This window comes from Lycorma delicatula, chromosome 5 (genome assembly GCF_047948215.1).
Source record: "Lycorma delicatula isolate Av1 chromosome 5, ASM4794821v1, whole genome shotgun sequence".
NCBI lineage: Eukaryota > Metazoa > Arthropoda > Insecta > Hemiptera > Fulgoridae > Lycorma > Lycorma delicatula.
The window spans coordinates 166194397-166212701 of record NC_134459.1 but is presented as its reverse complement, the minus strand read 5'-3'; the positions used below and the strand labels follow the sequence as shown (position 1 = coordinate 166212701).

Sequence of the window (18305 nt, the reverse complement as noted above, 5' to 3'; positions counted from 1 at the left end):
TGGCTATTTAAAATAGATTAAATTAACTTCAACAATGCAAATAAAATATAATAGGTATTATCAGATTTTGCATAGGTAGTTATTTTGACGTTACAAAATTTTTAGACTTTCCTATAGAATTATTATACGGGGTAACTGAAGCGTGAAGAAACATGATAATGCATTTTTAGACGCGAAGTATAATGCAGAGGTCGTCGTCATTAGAACCTGTCTTTCATGATTGATCACAAGCACATTCAAACACGCCCACACATATATACATATACACATACCTCAACTGTGATCCATTATCATCCTGCCAACTATCGCGCAACTCAACTGATTGGTAACCTCATCTATATGCTTTACCTAGATTAAACTAAATGCCACCCTGTCAAAATAATAATAATAATAATATAAAGCCAGTAAATAAACTTCGTGATCATTTCAAAAATTAATATCGAGATGTAATAATTTGTTATTATTAAATAATTTACTTTATACCGTTGAGGGATGGGTTCTATTTGTTTATCTACCTTCATAGAGAAACTTAAAAAAGAATATTACGCTTTCAGTTATTAGTTTGTAACCAAATATTATTTTTCTATTTCAATATAGAAAATAGGGAAAAAGTAAGTAAATATTTACAAATTAATTAATTCATTTGCATTTCAGTATTTTATACTTATAACAGTTCGATTTTTGATTCTTTGTAGAAATGATTGATACCAACGTAACATTACATTAATAGTAAAATTAAATTTACTCAAATAAAACAATATTAAATTTTTAATTACGTAACATTTATGAATAGAAATATACTTATATGGGGACGTACGTATCACTTTAATTTATTTAAGTAAAAAGATTTTAAAAAATAAATTCACTTTGTAAACTAAATTAACGTGTATCCTTTCTATTTAACCGGAACTCTTATATATCAAGATATGAGTCATTAATTTATTTAAAAAATCAGGTGGGACTGTGTCGGTGCGCACGGCTGTTGGTTTAACGTGAAACGTTTAAGACCGTAGATGAAGTTCCTCCGAGCTACAGACCGACCAACTTATCTGTACAGTTAAAAGGGAAAGCCCAACCATCGTATTTAAAAAAAAAAAAATTGAAAGTCTCCAATTGAAAATTTTACTTGCTTAATTTGGTCAACTCTATAAATAAACTGGTCGGTCTGTATGTCAGCGAGTCTCTTTTAGTGTATTGAATAGAAATAAAAACGAGACATCGACTGCGTACTAAATTAATTTTAAGATAAAACAGACACTAAATGGTATATGATATTTATTTCGACTAATATTCGATTACAATTTTGTTCAACATTGGTCTGTGATATGAGAAGTAAGAGACATAAGGCATAATAAGCAGCAGCGGTACAGGTACTCGCGCCGTCGACGTCTTTCATTGACCGCGCCGTTCCACCTTTGCAACGCTCCCGAAACAGTCTCGCTCGTTCGGCACCGGACATTGGGGTACCTGTGCGTGATCCCCCTTAATTAACTTTAATAAACTCCCCTTTTCAATGATATGCGTAGTGTATATTTCCGGCTGGCTTTTGTGCAGGCTGAGACTTGACATATTGAATTTTTATACTGTTTTACACGTTTACTTTAAGTTTTTACACATAAATATTGTCCAAAAGACGCTTACTATTATTTAAATACTATCTCGACAAACTCTTAAACACAAACATACGAATCACCGCGCTATCACGTCTAAGTCGTGAGCTACACTGATTGGAAATGAGCGAGAACGCCAGTTTGGACCGTCCTGCGCTGTGCCCCTTCCCCGCCAACCAGCTCGCCAGTAACGCAAACTCAAAATTGTATTGGTGAACTGACCATGTAAGTTATAAAATAACAACGTATTTACGTCTCTGAGACTAATAGTTAGGGAGTTATTAAGGAAGGACGATATAGACCTTTTCGTTACGCTAAAAATTTCTGTTCTGTTAACCGCATGTTTTGGTGTGAATTTAAAGACGTTTCACGTAAAAAGAATCCTTATTGAAATCGTTTTTTGATTTGGAAGTTGTAAATGTTTTAATAAATTATAAAAATTGTAAAAAATTATTAAAAATAAGAAAACATTCAGGAAAAAAAGAAAAATCATAAGGTTGCGTCAGTTTCTGAACACTCTGCATTTCAAACTGAAATATTGTATTTCTTCCTTCACGTACCGTAGACCCAAACATTCGTGGAATTCACTGTTTATAGCATGCCACAACGCCTCGCTAGTTTGTTCTGAAACCGCTGGATGATTTTAACATTTGTCTTAATTGTAACAACAATAGTTATTGGCTCAATTATTTGAGCTAATAACAATAGTTGTTATTATATTTAGTTAAATAAATAACAAAACTTTTTCCAATCATCCTCAAAGTAAATAGCTACGGTTTGTATGTAGATCCGAAAACGGATACTGGAACAGATATTATTTTCGGATATGTCGTACATTTTAGAAGATTTCATAATAATAGGAAATATTACTTTTATTTTTTTCCTTAATAAGTTAATAAATATTAAGTAACGCCTTTTAGAAAAATTATAGAAAAAATGTTTACCATTTCTTATTTACATTCAGGTGATTGCAACAACGATGAAATGTTACAGTAATTCTCCCTTTATAATACAGACATGTTTATGAGTCTCTCTCTCACTCTCTCTCTCTCTCTCTCTCTCTCTCTCTCTCTCTCTGTGTGTGTGTGTGTGTTTGTGTTTGCACATATATTTTAATTATTTTAAAATAAAATGAGACTGTTTGGATTAATTTAATCAACATAAATTGTTATTCCTCTGAGTAAAATCAATATTTTTTCCCCGTTTAATAAAACAATGAATCAAGGAAATTTAACAATTACATTTAGACTCCCGTAGTAGATTTATTACACAAATCATTATCACTGTGCTGAATCTGTACGATAAGGACTTTGTTGACTTGTATTCCCTAATAAAATGAATAATTAATGTTTAACACACAGAGAAATTTTGTTTTATAGAGGGATTTGAGATGAATGAAATGTTCGTTTAAAGCTGGTTTTTCAGCTATTCGTATTATTAATCATAATTGAATATTGTATATAATTCTACTAATGTCAGCAAGATTTCCCAAGCAATAAACTTTTAATTTTCATCTCTCTGATGATGATCTTAATTGGTTTATTAAACCATGTAGTATAAATCTAAATGACATTAAATTTTTTTTATGCTATTCATTACATAATCCTTTTTGGATAATTTATTTCTTCAAAATATAAAAATTTCATTTTGTTTTAAACATCGAAATATTTTAATAATTTTTGAGAACATATAAACAATTTTTATTTGTCTAGTATGGAATTATTTAATTGTAATTAATATTACATATAAATTTCAAACAATTGCCTATTCCACTCCATAAATTGATAAAAAAAAATTTCGAACTGGAGAATTCCTTTTGCGATATTCCTTTTTCCCTTTTTTGTACTGTTTTCTTCTTATTTGTTATTTATTTTTTAATAAAATATACTAGTAATTTCGGTTTAATGGATTTCTTTATAAAATGATTAATTTTCAGTTACTTTTGACTATGGTTAGTAATCCACTCTTATATGTACAATTAGTAATTATGAGGAGTACCTAAGGATTTATTTCATTCCTTAAAAAGGAACTTCCTTAAAATTTTATTTAAAAAAAAACAAATTGAATTTAAACTGAACTGACATTAAATAATACCGATTTTTCAGTACTCTGTCCAAATTCCATTTTACAGATCTCCATGTACGTAAATAAGACGAGAAGTAGTGTATGTATACATCTGTTAGTTTAACAGTTTTTCTAGATCAATTTTAATCATTTTCAATGAACATTTTAGTAAATAAATTTCCCTATTCATTAAGTTCTTTGAGTAATATTTAAAAACCAGTACTTGCTTCGACGTACATACACTAAACATAAAACGATGCAGTAATATTATCGTGATTCCTGCCCTAGGATGATACTAAAAATCGTGAAGTGTTCCTCACATTAAAAAACATCAGACAGACTGGGAAGTGATTTCATCTTAAAAATTTAGATTTAAAAAAAATAATTTTACAAAAATTACCTGCGTATTAACCAAACTGTATAAAAGTTTAATTTACACAAACACGTAACGTTTATAACAAATTATATGAGTAAATTTTGAGAAGTTTTGTTTAAAAATCTTGAAATTTTAAGTTTAGTAGCAGAAGTACCTTTTTTTCGTGTTTTTTGACGTCTCACTTTTAATTACAAAAAATTCAGCAGATCTGAATCATAGAGTATATCATTAAATATATTTTTTTGTTGAAACGTTTTACCGAATGCAAGGGATTCAACCAAATTGAATAATCTGAAGTGCAGTCGATAACACTAAAATCTGAATCGCTGGAATTATTTTCAACTGCATTATCATTTTCATTGAATTTACAGTAATTTATCTTATATTAAAACAAACAAACGACGCCTCCATGAAAATTTCTTACATTTTTATAAACAAATGTATCTTGAAAATTAAATACCAAAACAACTTCTATTTACTTCCTTGTTCGAAGTAAAGGAAGTATCTTGATCGCGAAATATTTTGATTTTTTTAGATTTCAACGGAAATATCTATTTTGACCATCCCTAAATCCATTTTGTCTAGTTTCGGCGAGATATCTGTACGTACGTAAGTACGCATAAATCTCGCATAAATTAAAAAATTTTTAGCCGTAGAATATTGAAATATTGGATTTAGGACTGTTGTTAACGTCTAGTTGTTCACATCCCATTTTGATTGCAATCGACTAAACCAAAAGTGTCCAAAAAAGCCCAGAATCCAAAAAAAACATTGAACTTTGGAGTTTTTCTTAACTGGAAAAATAAGCCCTCATTGAGACCTTTTCAACGATATATCATAAGTGGTTCTTATTTTCATATGTTCCAGAGTTATAGCCAAATAAAAATTTAATTAATGAAATATTTGTACTAACAAGAGGACTATTTGTGCTAATATTGGTTCGAATACAACTTCATTTTCTTTATTTATAACTTTTTTTTCATTTAAATACAATTTAAATTAATTTTTTTTTTTTTAATTTAAAACAGTTTTACAGTAAATATTTATTCAATAATTGCAATAAAAAAAAAAAATATGAAAAAAATCAGAAGTTGATAATATAAAATTTTATGAACTTTTCCTTTAAAAATAATTGTGTGTTTGTAATTTAATAAGTGTACAAGAAAGTATGTGGTGACTACATCAGATTTTTATAAAAAGACCGCGAACATACGAATCTGTGATACATTTTTTAAGGAATTTTTGTGTTTTAATCTCACTCGCTAGTCTTGACAACATAACCGCAGTCCCACTCTCAAGCCTGTTACGATTCCTAGTAGAACCAAACCTGGAGTATATGTTGTAGTTAAAAGACCCTAACGTTTCATAAGTCAAAAATATCAACTTGGCATCCACATGTCACTATTAATCATATAAATGATGGTAAGCTAATGGTATCTTAGCTGAAATATCATATAATATCCGAGTATATATTAGCCGAGTATCTTATGCCCATCAAAATAATTAGAATTACCTAAGCAATAATTTAATGGTGTTATGAAGAAGGCATCCCGTTTTTGTGGGTGGACGGATTTTATTTTGTATTACCTCTGACGTGTTTAAAGAACGATCAATTTTTCCATAATCGAACACACTCAACTCGACTCATTAAGGGTTGTACACCATCATCACCAAAATTAAACACCAATAGAGATCCGAACCAGCCTGAGACATCCTTAATGTCTCAGGTAGAAATTCAGGTCAGTACCAATGAGGTACAAAGGAAAAATTCAAGAAAGAAATTAAAACATGAGATAACCAGGGACAAGCGAGTGAATCCCATACCTAACGTGTGGGAGGGACTATGGTCACCCTGCCCTCCCAGATCATAGGATGGCTGCTTCCCCTATTAATTCGTTGACATCTTCATCATTGGGTTTGCCCTGTGGTACAAATACTTTGATCAAATTTACATACGTTTACATAGGTATCAATTTAGGTATCAATTTTATCACAGGTTTACATAGGTCCGTTCGTAAAGCCGAATTGCGTGCTTTCCAAATTTAGACTTCTACACGAAGTAGTGTTTTAACTTTTCCCAACTTAAATATTAACGGTAGATTAAAAAATTCCAAACTTTTTACAGACATCGATTGTAGGATCTTCACTATTTTAAAACTAAAACTTTTTCCAAACCACTATAAAGGAACTTATAATGGGTAGACTTTTAATATTAAAATTAAATGATGTAAATATATAAATTATTGTAAAAAGAAGGTTGTGAATAGTGTTTGGTGAAAAGATTATGCATAAAAAAAATTTAATTCATTCATCCATTTAAAATAATATAAAGAAGTTTAGTGTAAAATTGTATTAGCAAGTTCTGAAAATAAAAATAAAAATTGACGAAACGGAAGCCTTTAAGAAGACACATAACGGGAGAGAAAAAACACAGTACTTTACGAGCACAAAACTGGAAAATAAATCCCTCCCCTCCACCATTAGTTTGTACAGAGTTTTATGGCAAACCTGCAAATTGGAAAATATGAATACTAAGCGAAGGCCGTAACTTTTACATTTCCCAGATACAACCATAAAGCAGTTTCAATAAAACTGGCGTTTTGACGTAGTTAAAATCTCAGATAAATACATCAACCTTCTCAATTCTCATTCACACACACTCGCGCGCGCGCGCGTACATACACACAAATTTACAGATATATATATACGAAATGTATATATCATAATGCGAGATTTTGATAACATTCACGTACCTCACTTTTCTACGCGCAACAACCCTTCTCCATACAGTACAAAAATATCTTGATAATATGTATGTATGTTTTACTAAAACTGTATTGTATTTACTACAGTTAGACAACACAAATGCAAACAATGTTATACGGTTTTATTTCTGCATTTATTCGTACATGTAAACCACGAGAAATGTTATGGTTCATAACTATGTTCACATAACACTTTTTTTTATTATTATTTCGTTGAACTTATATAAACAGGATGATTTTTCAATGTACACATGTGTTTTATTTAATTTGTTATTTGTTTGTTTTCTCGTTTTAAACATGGAAATAGAGTTTTCCTATTGTAAAACATTATTTAAATTATTTATTTAACCAGAAGCTTTCATTAGTGAAAGCGTAGGTCAACACTAAATAAAAATATTTTTTTAAATTAAGTTAATCAAGTTTTATCGATTATAAAAACCAACCAATTTGTTTTTACTTAATATTTTGCCCAATTTAATGCTTATTTGTTTAGTTTCCCTAATTGAATGAAAAACATCTTTATTTCAGTAATAAATTTTAATTTATTTATTTATTATTTAGATCTTTTTTTTTTAATTATTTTTGCATTATGGTTTTTAGTATAATAATATTGATTTTTTTTTTATGTTTATAAACTGAAGATAATTCTTATTTAAAAATTTAGTACAATTTCGTGAATAATGTGAAAGAAGGAATTTAAGACAACCATGGGATATTTTTTAAATAACAAGATAAGATAATAAAAAATAAGCTACTTTTGTACGAAGTGATTCTAAAACCGATTTGGACATACGGAATCCAACTCTGGGGTACGGAAAGTACCAGCAATAAAGAAACTATTGTGCGTTTTCAAAACAAATTTTCGAATTACATTACACAGGCGTCATGGTTCGTATGGAACAACGAAATTCACGAGTACTTGGGTAACCGTGGATTCGAGAGGAAGTCGATCGACTTGCAACTAAAAACAAAATAAGTCTTAACGACCACGTAAACTATTTAGCTATACATCTCTTAGAAAATGGGGACGATGTAAAGCGATTAAAGGGACTACGTGTATTGGATCTAAGAATCTAATAGTAATACTCTTCTTAAGTTGTATATCATCTAAGTATTTATGTTTATGTTTATGATCAGTTATGTTTAATATGTTATTTGTTCCTGTTTTTTTTTCCTTTTATGTTGTGGTTTTATTTGTAGTACTGGATAACAGCTCAAATTATTCAGTATTAATTACTTTTTATGGATTATTACAATTAATCAAATAAAAGTAAGTATTTTCCATTATTTTCTTATAAATAATTTGAGAATTTATTAATTGTGTGGTTAAATCAAATAATATTCTCTACATAAACATTTTAAAATTTGATAAAAAACATACAAACTGTTTTTAAGAAATTCAACTTAAAAGCTAAAAAAAAATTATTGGACTGTTAAAATCCAAGAGCTCTTTCATTCGGAATAGATTGTTTTTTTTCATGAATTACTTTATTTTTTCAGTTTTTTTTTTTTTGTAGCTCAAATTATATTTACATTATTCACTGAAAGACAATATGTTCTTGAGAAAGAAAGTAACAGTTAAGAAGAAGAACTAATTTATATATGACAACTAGTTGCCAAGAAGAAATGATACACGTGCTTCAATGATTGAACAGAAAGATTCAGGAAAAGGTGGAACCTCGACAATATGTATGACAAACTGCCCAAAAAAAATATCTAAAAAGCACCAGGTGTTAAAAAGTATTCATCTTCCTGGATAACTACTTACATACTTGGTGAGTTCATTTCATCTTACTTTTTTCAATTCTATTGAAAATGAAGTAATAAAAATGACTAACATTGAGAGGTCTCTATTTTATTGAGGAAAATGGAAGAATTTACACATATCATTTCAGGCATACTGTGGATATTTTTACTTGTGGAGGTTTATAAATCTCATGGGGAACAAAAAAAAATTTATGTATGAGATCCAGATACTGAACATCCCATATTTCGAACAACAATGTTCCTTAAAATGTGTTCCAATATCTGGTGGTTTACATCTTGATAATATAGAATGACACATCATGAACAAAAGCGTATAGATAAATTAGCTTCTGTGTGTTAAGTCTGGGAGAAGTGGGTAGAAGAAGTTCTACCAAAATAGTATTACCTGATGAAAGTATAAGGATTGATGAAAAATTATTTGGTTTTCATGGTCGTACCCTTTCAATCAATATATTTCCAGCAAACCTGCAAAATATGGCATAAATATATGGACATTATCTGATAAAAGTACTTCTTATGTGCTTTTTACAGGTTTACATTGGAAAAGAACTAGGTAGACAGCCTGAGAAGAATCAGGAAACGGGAGTTGTGTGGGATTTTCTAGTGACCTCAGAGGTCACTATGTTACAATAGATGAATTTTACATCTTATAATTCAGGGCAGCTTCTTCTAAGATGTAAAGTAACTATGCTTGGTACTGTAAGAAAAAATAGTGAAAAGTTGTGATGAATTAGCCTCTCGATACACCAAGAGGCCAGATTCATTCACTGAATTTTGATCCTCCAGATCTTAAAAATTTAGGAAATATTCAACATAATCCAACATAAATTGAAATCAACTGGAGTGTTTTAGTGCATATCACAGCTTCACATCTTTATTAAATCTAGACGCAACTGTAAAACTAATCTTATAAATGATTGTTGATCCCTAGTGAGATTTTTAAATCCCACCAGTAGAAATAATCTACAGTATGTCTGAAGTGAGATGTGTAAATTCTTCCATTTTTCTCCATAACTTGGGACCCTCAATGTAAGTCATTTTTATCAGTTCAATTTCAATAGAATTGAAAATACGATCAAATGAACTCACAAAGTATATTATCTTGGAAGATGAATATCTCATGACGTGGGTGCAAAATGTATAGGGAAACCTACTATAATAAGTTGACTATAACTAGAATACAAATGTTTGTCAAATATTTATCAAACTGATGACAAATATTCATTAAAATACTTACAATAATTGTCTCAAAACATGACACAGTGCAGTCTAACATACAGAAATTAGATCCTAATGAATTAACTATTTTCTGACTTCTTTTGATATAGCAATTTTAACCTTTCCAAGAATTTATTTCTAGCCGATCAAAACACAGTCTGAAATTGATATTTTAACTGGTGCTCAGCTCTATCCCGACCTCATAATATAAAGTTATCAATATCAAATATTGCAAGAAATCAGATTAGGTTGTTACTGGCTGAAAACCTCTTTTTCTTTTCCTGTTTAGCCACCGGTAACTATCTTTTAGATAATACTTCAGAGGATGAATGAGGATGATATGTATGAGTGTAAATGTAGTCTTGTACAGTCTCAGTTCAACTAGTCCTGAGATGTGTGGTTAGTTGGAACCCAAACCACCAAAGAAAACCAGTATCAACTATCTAGTATTCAAATCCGTGTAAAAATTTGAATACTAGACCGTGGATACCAGTGTTCTTTGGTGGGTTGGATTTCAATTAACCACACATTTCAGGAATGGTTGAACTGACTGAAAACCTACCAGTTAACAAGCCGACCTACATTCTTCATTTGAATGCTTGACTCTTGATTGTGCATCTCTCATTGAATGGTTCTGGGAAGTTGAAAAGTGCATACCTAATAATAAGTTATCATATGAAAATCACATTTATGAATCCCATTTTTTTTTAAAAATGCTTGTCAAAATGAATGTTGAAGGTTCATTGATATACCCATTGATATACATGTAAACCTGACAAACCTTGGTGATTCTCTGAATATTGCATAACAAAGGTTTTTAAATTTAAAAAAAACAACCTACATCGAGACCCTTCTCTCAAAATATACACTAATGTTCTGATTATAATCTGATCAAATAACTAACACTTTATAAAATAAAAATGAAAACATAAGCACATTAGGTATATTATAGAATAGCTCAGACAAATGGAGATTTCAGTTTACTTAATAGAAATATAATGTATTAACTATGAGAAATATTTTATCTATTATTACAGGTATTTATGATCCTTTAGGTTTGGTTTGACCAATAATATTCTTAGGACCTATAATATTCTTATATTCAACTGTGGCAAATTAAATGTCATTGAGTGTTAACTGATAGTTTATCATAATGGAGAGATCAGTTTACTCATTTAACTTTAGTTAACAGTAATACTATTTATAGACCAATTAAGAAAAATGTTACTATCACGTCTTTTCAAACATATGGCTTTGCAGATGCACCATTAAAGAGTTATGCTTGCTGTACATATGTCAGAAGTACTTATTCTAAAGAAAATATTTCATTCAAACTTCTCTGTTCAAAATCTAGACTTCCACCATGCAAACAGATTTCATACCAAGATTGAATTATGTGGTTGTTTGCTACAAAACCATTTAGCTAATCAATAATTACCTCCTTACATATTCACATAAATTAAATTCATTTATACACAGATTCTAGGATAGAACTTGGTGAATCATCAAGATGGAAAGTATTTATTGCCAATCGAGTTTCAGAAGAACAAAATTTTACTTTAATGCCAAATGTCATCACATTAATTCTTCTGACAATGCTGCTAGTATCTTATCTCAAGACTGTTTTCCTGAAAAGCTGCAAAAACTTAATCTATGGTGGTAGGAACCTCTTTGATTACGTCAACATCCAATACTTAGTACTAATAACAATAGCTTCTTGTCTTATGAATTTATTCTACCACCGGATTGTGATTCTGAAAAACAAATATATTCAACTCTTGTTTAGTATTACATTACTTGATGACATTGATGAAAACTTTTTAATACTTTCTAAAGTAATTTTTACCTTTAGTTACTACCTTAGATTTATTCGTAATGTTAAAAAAAGTCCTCTGAAAGAATAATTAGCATATTAACTTTTAAAGAATTAAATGTTACACTTCAAATGACTTTCACAAGTGAGGCATCTTAGTTCAGAAATATAAAATATCATCAAATTAATAAAGTAGATTGTTCTCTCTGGATCAATTTATAAACTCAAATGACGTACTTCATGTAGGTGGACGCCTCTAGAATTCCAAGTTAGAGTATAGCAGTAAACATCAACTCGTTCTACATCCTAATGCACAATTAATGAAATTAATAATCAAAAGTCAACATTCACGTCTCCTGCGTGGAGGTATTCAGTTAGTTCACAATTCTTTACGTGAAAGATATTGATTAAGCAATGGGTAGGTCAACTGATTATCTGATTATCTCATTATAAAGAGGTGTTTATAACTTTTTCTCTTTAGTATTAAAATGTTAAACTAACAACTTGATCAAATACCAGTTGTTTGAATCTCTTCTTTTAGACCTTTTTCTTTTGTTGCGCTGACAACTATAGTGGCTTGTTTGTAATTGTTATTGTGGGCAGACATCAAACACCACTTCAACTAGGCTATACATTTAAAATTAGAAATAAGGTCAATTCATTTATAATTAGTACATTTAGAACTGCAGAAGCTTTCAACATCACAATTAAAACTATTTATTTCACAGTGGGATAGGATGACATAAACCGTTACTGTTTTGCAAGGAATAGATCAATCATTTATCCATCCTCCATCTACATCCTTCAACAAATTAACTACCGTACTCACACATATTGAAAATATTTAACTCGTTTCCACTATATACAGTTTCTTCTGATTTGAGGGATCCACATCTACTGACTTCCAGACACTTCCTTATTGGATCTCCTCTGACTAGAATTCCTAATCCTGATGTCGTTGAAACTTGTGTTGCCATTGCCATTGGCAACACAAGCAATTGTGTTAATTGCCATTGGCTTAGGCCATTGGCAATTAATTCAAAGATTTACGCAATTTATATGGAATATTTGGTCTAAGGGTTACTTAAATAATTACATTTGTTATTTAACAAATTGAAAACTGCTAAGAAAAACTTATGTGAAGGAGATTTAGTTTTAATACTAGACAAATACTGCTTCTGCTTCAATTACTGTTTTAATACTGCTTCTTTACAATGGAGATCGCCGGTGGAACCGGGCGATCTTCATGTCCGAGTAAAGCGCGTTGCTTTACGCATCGGCGCGCAGGACGTTGCCGAACCATCGCAGTCGGCTCTTGCTTAGTCTGTCTGTGATGGACGCAATGACAAACTTATTTCGTAAGTCAACGTTTGTGATGCGGTTGAAACATGTCAAGCCCGACATCTATCGAAGCGTCCGTGTTTCCGTTAACACCTAGGTGGCTTTCTATTACTTTGGTCTCTGGCCAGTGTTTGGCCCTATAGGTCGCGGCGGGTCGGATGATGGCTAGATAGACTTTTGATTTGAATCGAACTTTCATTCATTGGTCACACGTAATACTGATCGTCGTCTTCCACTTCAGTCGGCCTGATTTGATACGCTCTTTGATTTCTTGAAGCAGTCGCCTATCATCAGTACCGTTGAACTCAGGTACTTGAACCAGCTGCTGTGGGGCAGGTCTTGGCCATCGATTTGAACCGTGATGGGTTCATGCGGGTCTATTGACAAGTATTTGCTTGTTGAGTCTCAGGCCCTACTGCACGAGTCGGTCCTTCCATGTCTGTAGTTCGTGTTTGTTGTTGGCTGCTATTATGAGGTTGTCGGCGTAGAGGGTGACCAGGGCTTCTAAGATCAGCCGTCACGTCTCCATGACAAGGTTGAAAAGCAGTGATGACAGCACTGATCCCTCGTAGACGTCTACAACAATGACGCCCTACAGTGATGCAAAAATCAGCAGTCTTGCCGGCGGCGGCTTGGACGTAGCTTGTTGCTGAGGTATAGAGAAATTGCACAACCTAGATAAGTTTCTCAGAGACGTCGCGCTGTTACAGCGCTAGCCAGATACGGTCGTGCGGCACTCTATCAAACGTTTTCTCTAAGTCGAGGAAAGTCGGGTGCACTGGTTTTTGCTTCTTGCGATGTTTTTCAATGAGCAGATGCGTGGCATAAATTGCTTTATCAATTCTTGGTGAGTAATGTATTGCTAGAAATAATCCTGAAATAATTTGAATTATTAAGCATATTCCTAGAAGTGAACCAAAGTTTCATCATAATGAAATATTTGATGGTCTTGGTAAATCAATTAAGAAGGAATTAATTGGTCTTAATTTACGTATTGATTTAAACATAAGTTTTTTTTAAGTGGTCCTTCAAATGTTCTTACGATGTTATTCACTAAGATTATTGTAATAATTAGGATAAATATTATTGTAATTGTAATATTTATTTTATATATTCTAAAAAATTTTCTTTTTGATTTTTCTTCAATTAGTTCTGTTGTTATTTCCTTTATTTCATTAAATTTAGTAATTATTTCTGTTGTTGGGTCTAAATTTCCTATTATAATAGAAATTAATATAACTAATATTCAGATTAAGAAAACTTTTGTTCTTGTTTTGAATTTTTCGTTTGATGCAATTCTTGATATATATATGAATATAATTATTAGTCCTCCTACTGTTGTTAAGAATATGATGTAAAGATATCATGATGATTTAATCATTATTGAATTATTACTGCATATTAGGGCTGTTTGAAAAATTAGTATTGATCCTAGTGATATAGGGTGTTTGAGTATTGGAGATATAATAATATTTGATAAAATTAAATATTTTGTGAAAATTCAGTAAGTATTTTAATATAAAATATTAGTTTTGGATACTAAAGATGATTTTTTCTTTACTGATTTTGTTTAGATAAATTTTTTTTAAATTATGATTTACAAGATCATTGGTTTTTTTAAACTATCCTAAACTTTACTTATGATAATTATTTATTTTTTTGGTTATTTCTTTAGATTAATTATTTTTTTATTTGTTCGTAGGCATTTTCTTTTGTGTCTTTTGGGACTTGAATATTTATTACTTTATTCTTTTTTTTTTATTTTTGGGTTTATAGGTTATTTTGATTTTGATTATTATTTTTTAGTTATTTATTTGGTGTTTGGGGTTTGTGATGGTGTTTTAGGACTTTCTTTATTGTTTTTTTTGATTCGTAATTCTAGAAGAGATTATTTAGATAGATTGACCTTATGTTAAAATTTATTTATTTTTTTGTTTTCTTTAATCCTTTTTTGTGTCTTAAATAATTGATTTATGTATTTAGTGGGTTTGTTTTTTATTTTTTTGTTTCTATTTCTTATTTTTTTATAATCGATAGGGTTTCATATATTTTTTGTTGCTTAAGTATTTGCATTTTTATTGTTGTATTGCTATCTTTTTACTTGCATTATTATTTTGATTTGTTGTCTAAGATTTATATTTTTTGTTTTCATTTTTTATTATTTTTTTTATTTTTGGATTTTATTGTAATTGATTTTTTTTTTTTTTTGAGTGTAGATTAATTCCTTTATTTTTATTGATTTTTGGATGAGGTTATCAGCCTGAACGTTTAAGTGCAGGGTTTTTTTTAATTTTTTATACTCTTTTTGGTTCTTTTCCCTTTTTATTTAGAATTTTTTTATTTAAATAGTTTTTATGGTTATTTTAATTATTTATTTTTTGATTTTTTATTGAATAATTATTTGATGTTTATTATTTTGTTTTCTTTTTTGATTAAGTTTCCTTTATTTGGGTTTCATTTATGGTTGCCTAGGGCTCATGTTGAGGCACCTACCTTAGGTTCTATAATTTTAGCTGGTGTAATATTAAAGCTTGGGGGTTATGGATTTATTCGTTGTTTAGGTCGCACCGCCAGAAAACGCCACGCTGGTTGTTGTTGCAGAAAACCGATGTCACAGAGTTAAATATAAAGATACGCTCTAGGATATTCGTCGTGCGGTTAAGTAAATGATTACGCCGGTAGTTGGAGCAGTCAGCGGGATTGTCCTTTTTTTTTAAAATGGGCACTGTATGCTTCGTTTGGCGTTCATTTGGCGCCTGGTTTTCCACGATAATTAGTTAAAGAACTATGATAGTCACTTCGCGACTGTCCAGTGTCGTTATCATCACTGTTCCTCCGCCAGGTCGTCCTGGCTGGTCGCCTTTCCCGGCTTCATTTGAGTAATAATAATGCATTAATACTGAAATAAAAACATGTTCATATTCATAGATTTTTGAGTTTTATTTGTATTTGAATTTATTTTTAATTATTTTGAATACTAATGATTAACATCCAACAATCTTAAGTGAGCATTTACTTCAAGATTTTTATTTCGTTTACTCTTGAGCGTACTTTGTGTTATTCTAATAAACGTTCCTCGTAAGTTCATTAATTACTTCTTAATTGTTTGCGCTTTGTTTTTAAGTAATACTAAAACGTATTTTATAAGGTAAAATTATCTTTTACTTATACTTTAAAATAAAAATGATATTGCATTTTTTAATAATAATATTATAACAACTATAAAGTATCAGTATGAAAAGAGAAGTACAGTAGTTAAGACGTTTATCGGTAAAAACCCATTGTGTATCTTGAACTGTCTTATCTATAAGGGCGGCTCAATGAGGTGGAAGACTTGGCAGTCAAATATCTAGACATTGTTCAGGAAGCGTTGAAGAATTTCAGACTCACAATAGAAGTGTAAAATACTACTGAATATTCTTAAGGAAAGTTGCCAAAACACTTCTAACGAGATGCTGGCAACCTTACAATACACACCGGTATATTTGTGTTCGTCTCCTTCTTCCTCTTTTATCTGTTTTTCTTGTAAATTTCTTGTCTTTGTTTTCACACAAAAGTTGATGAGTTTACAACTTTTCAAATATAATCTATACAAGTTTATTAATGAAATGTAAAGAACATCGAATAAAAAAATTAAATGGGCATCATTTTGTATTAAGATTGGTTTACGTGTAGGTGTGTTCTGTTATATATATTATCAAAACTTTCTATTTTTCTTTAATATCTCATTTTCATAAATTGTAAACAAATAAAAAATTGTTTATTGTAATATAATTTCTTTCATTTTTCTTTTTTATATAATGCGTTTATCATTTAATGGGGCTATACTATTTAATCCTGTATAAGCATCCGGTACTTTTGCGGGTGGTATGAAAGGTAATTCAAAGAACGATTTCAACCAGTCACTCGTTTTGTTATCGCGATAACAATAGAAATCGCGCAAACACTTAAATTTAACAATTTTTCTGTACCAAGATTTTCCCAAATGATACTTCCGCAAAATTGGGATGTCGATAAAACAGATTTAACTGTAAGATGCGCACCGCACTCAAAATCTAAAATCACTGGGTTAGATTTTAATTGAAAATCACAAAGTTTATTCATAAATGACCACATATTTTCGTAAATAGCGGGTTTTAGACGTTAAAAGAGCGTTAATTCCGCTTTTGTACCCGTAGAATGAATATAACTGATGAAATAGTTTTGTGCAAACAAAAAAGATACCATCGGCTAAACTTGTTACGGAGAAATTTTATGTTAAGTGATTATAATCATGTTGTACTTTAAGATAACAAAATATTTTATTGTTGTCGTTGCCTAATTTTTATCACTTTTTATCTTCCTTGTTCATTCCTATTTGACTATACCGAAAAACCATAAATCATTCGTGCATTTACCCTTTTACACTCCTGACAGAATTTCACCGCATAGAAATGGATTTATCAGTTAACTGTAAAACGACTCTAATTTGCCGCAAAAGAATGGGTAATCGTGTAAAAACCATGTACTGGTCGAGAAAAAGCTTAGAATTTATATAGCTTTCGGCTACTATTTTTGTCACCTAAGAAAGATTATGAATTACTTACTTAAGGACAGTTCGATTAGAAAATTTGATTGGGGGACAATCAGTTATTTATTTAAAATTTTAAATATTATTTAAAGCCTGATTACGTTTGAATTTTCTTGAATGTACTGTTTGAAAATAACACTATAAAGTCACAAGTACGGCTGATAGGACTGTACACTTACGTAGTCGATAAAATAAATGAATACAATTACTTGCTTAACATATACAGTTATCGATAATAATAAATTTTGTTGTAATCTGAATATGAACCCAGAGCAGTTGCAGTAGCCCAGATAAATTCAAGAACAATGTAAATCCTAGATAAGTTATATAGAAAATTTCTGATTAATTAAACGATTAAATACAGTTATTTTAAATCATTTTTTTTTTTTTTTATTTGTACTTCCTTGTACGAAGTAAAGGAAGAATTGTGATCGGGAAAAATTTCGGTTTTCAGATTTCAACGGAAATATCCATTTTGACTAGTTTTGGAGTGACGACTGTACGTACGTACGTATGTATATCGCATAACTCAAAAACGATTAGCCGTAGTATGTTGAAATTTTGGATTTACGACTTTTGTAACATCTATTTGTGCACCTTCCCTTTTGATTGCAATCGACCAAATCAAAATAGTCCAAAAAAATCCCCCAAAAAATGGATTTTGTACTTTTTCTTAACTGCAGTAATAAGCCTCCATTGGGAGCTTTCCAAAGATATATCACAAGTGGTACTTATTTTCATTGGTTCCAGAATTATAGCCAAATGAAATTTTAATTAATGA

At 30.4% G+C, this 18305-nt stretch overlaps 1 non-coding gene across 1 annotated transcript; it reads left to right on the top strand.

Annotated features, from left to right (window-relative positions):
- The first annotated feature begins 3893 nt into the window (after nt 1-3893).
- LOC142325876 (U6 spliceosomal RNA) lies at nt 3894-3998 on the top strand. The gene has a single exon (XR_012756617.1). It is a non-coding gene; the product is annotated as a U6 spliceosomal RNA (small nuclear RNA).
- The last annotated feature ends 14307 nt before the right edge of the window (nt 3999-18305 follow it).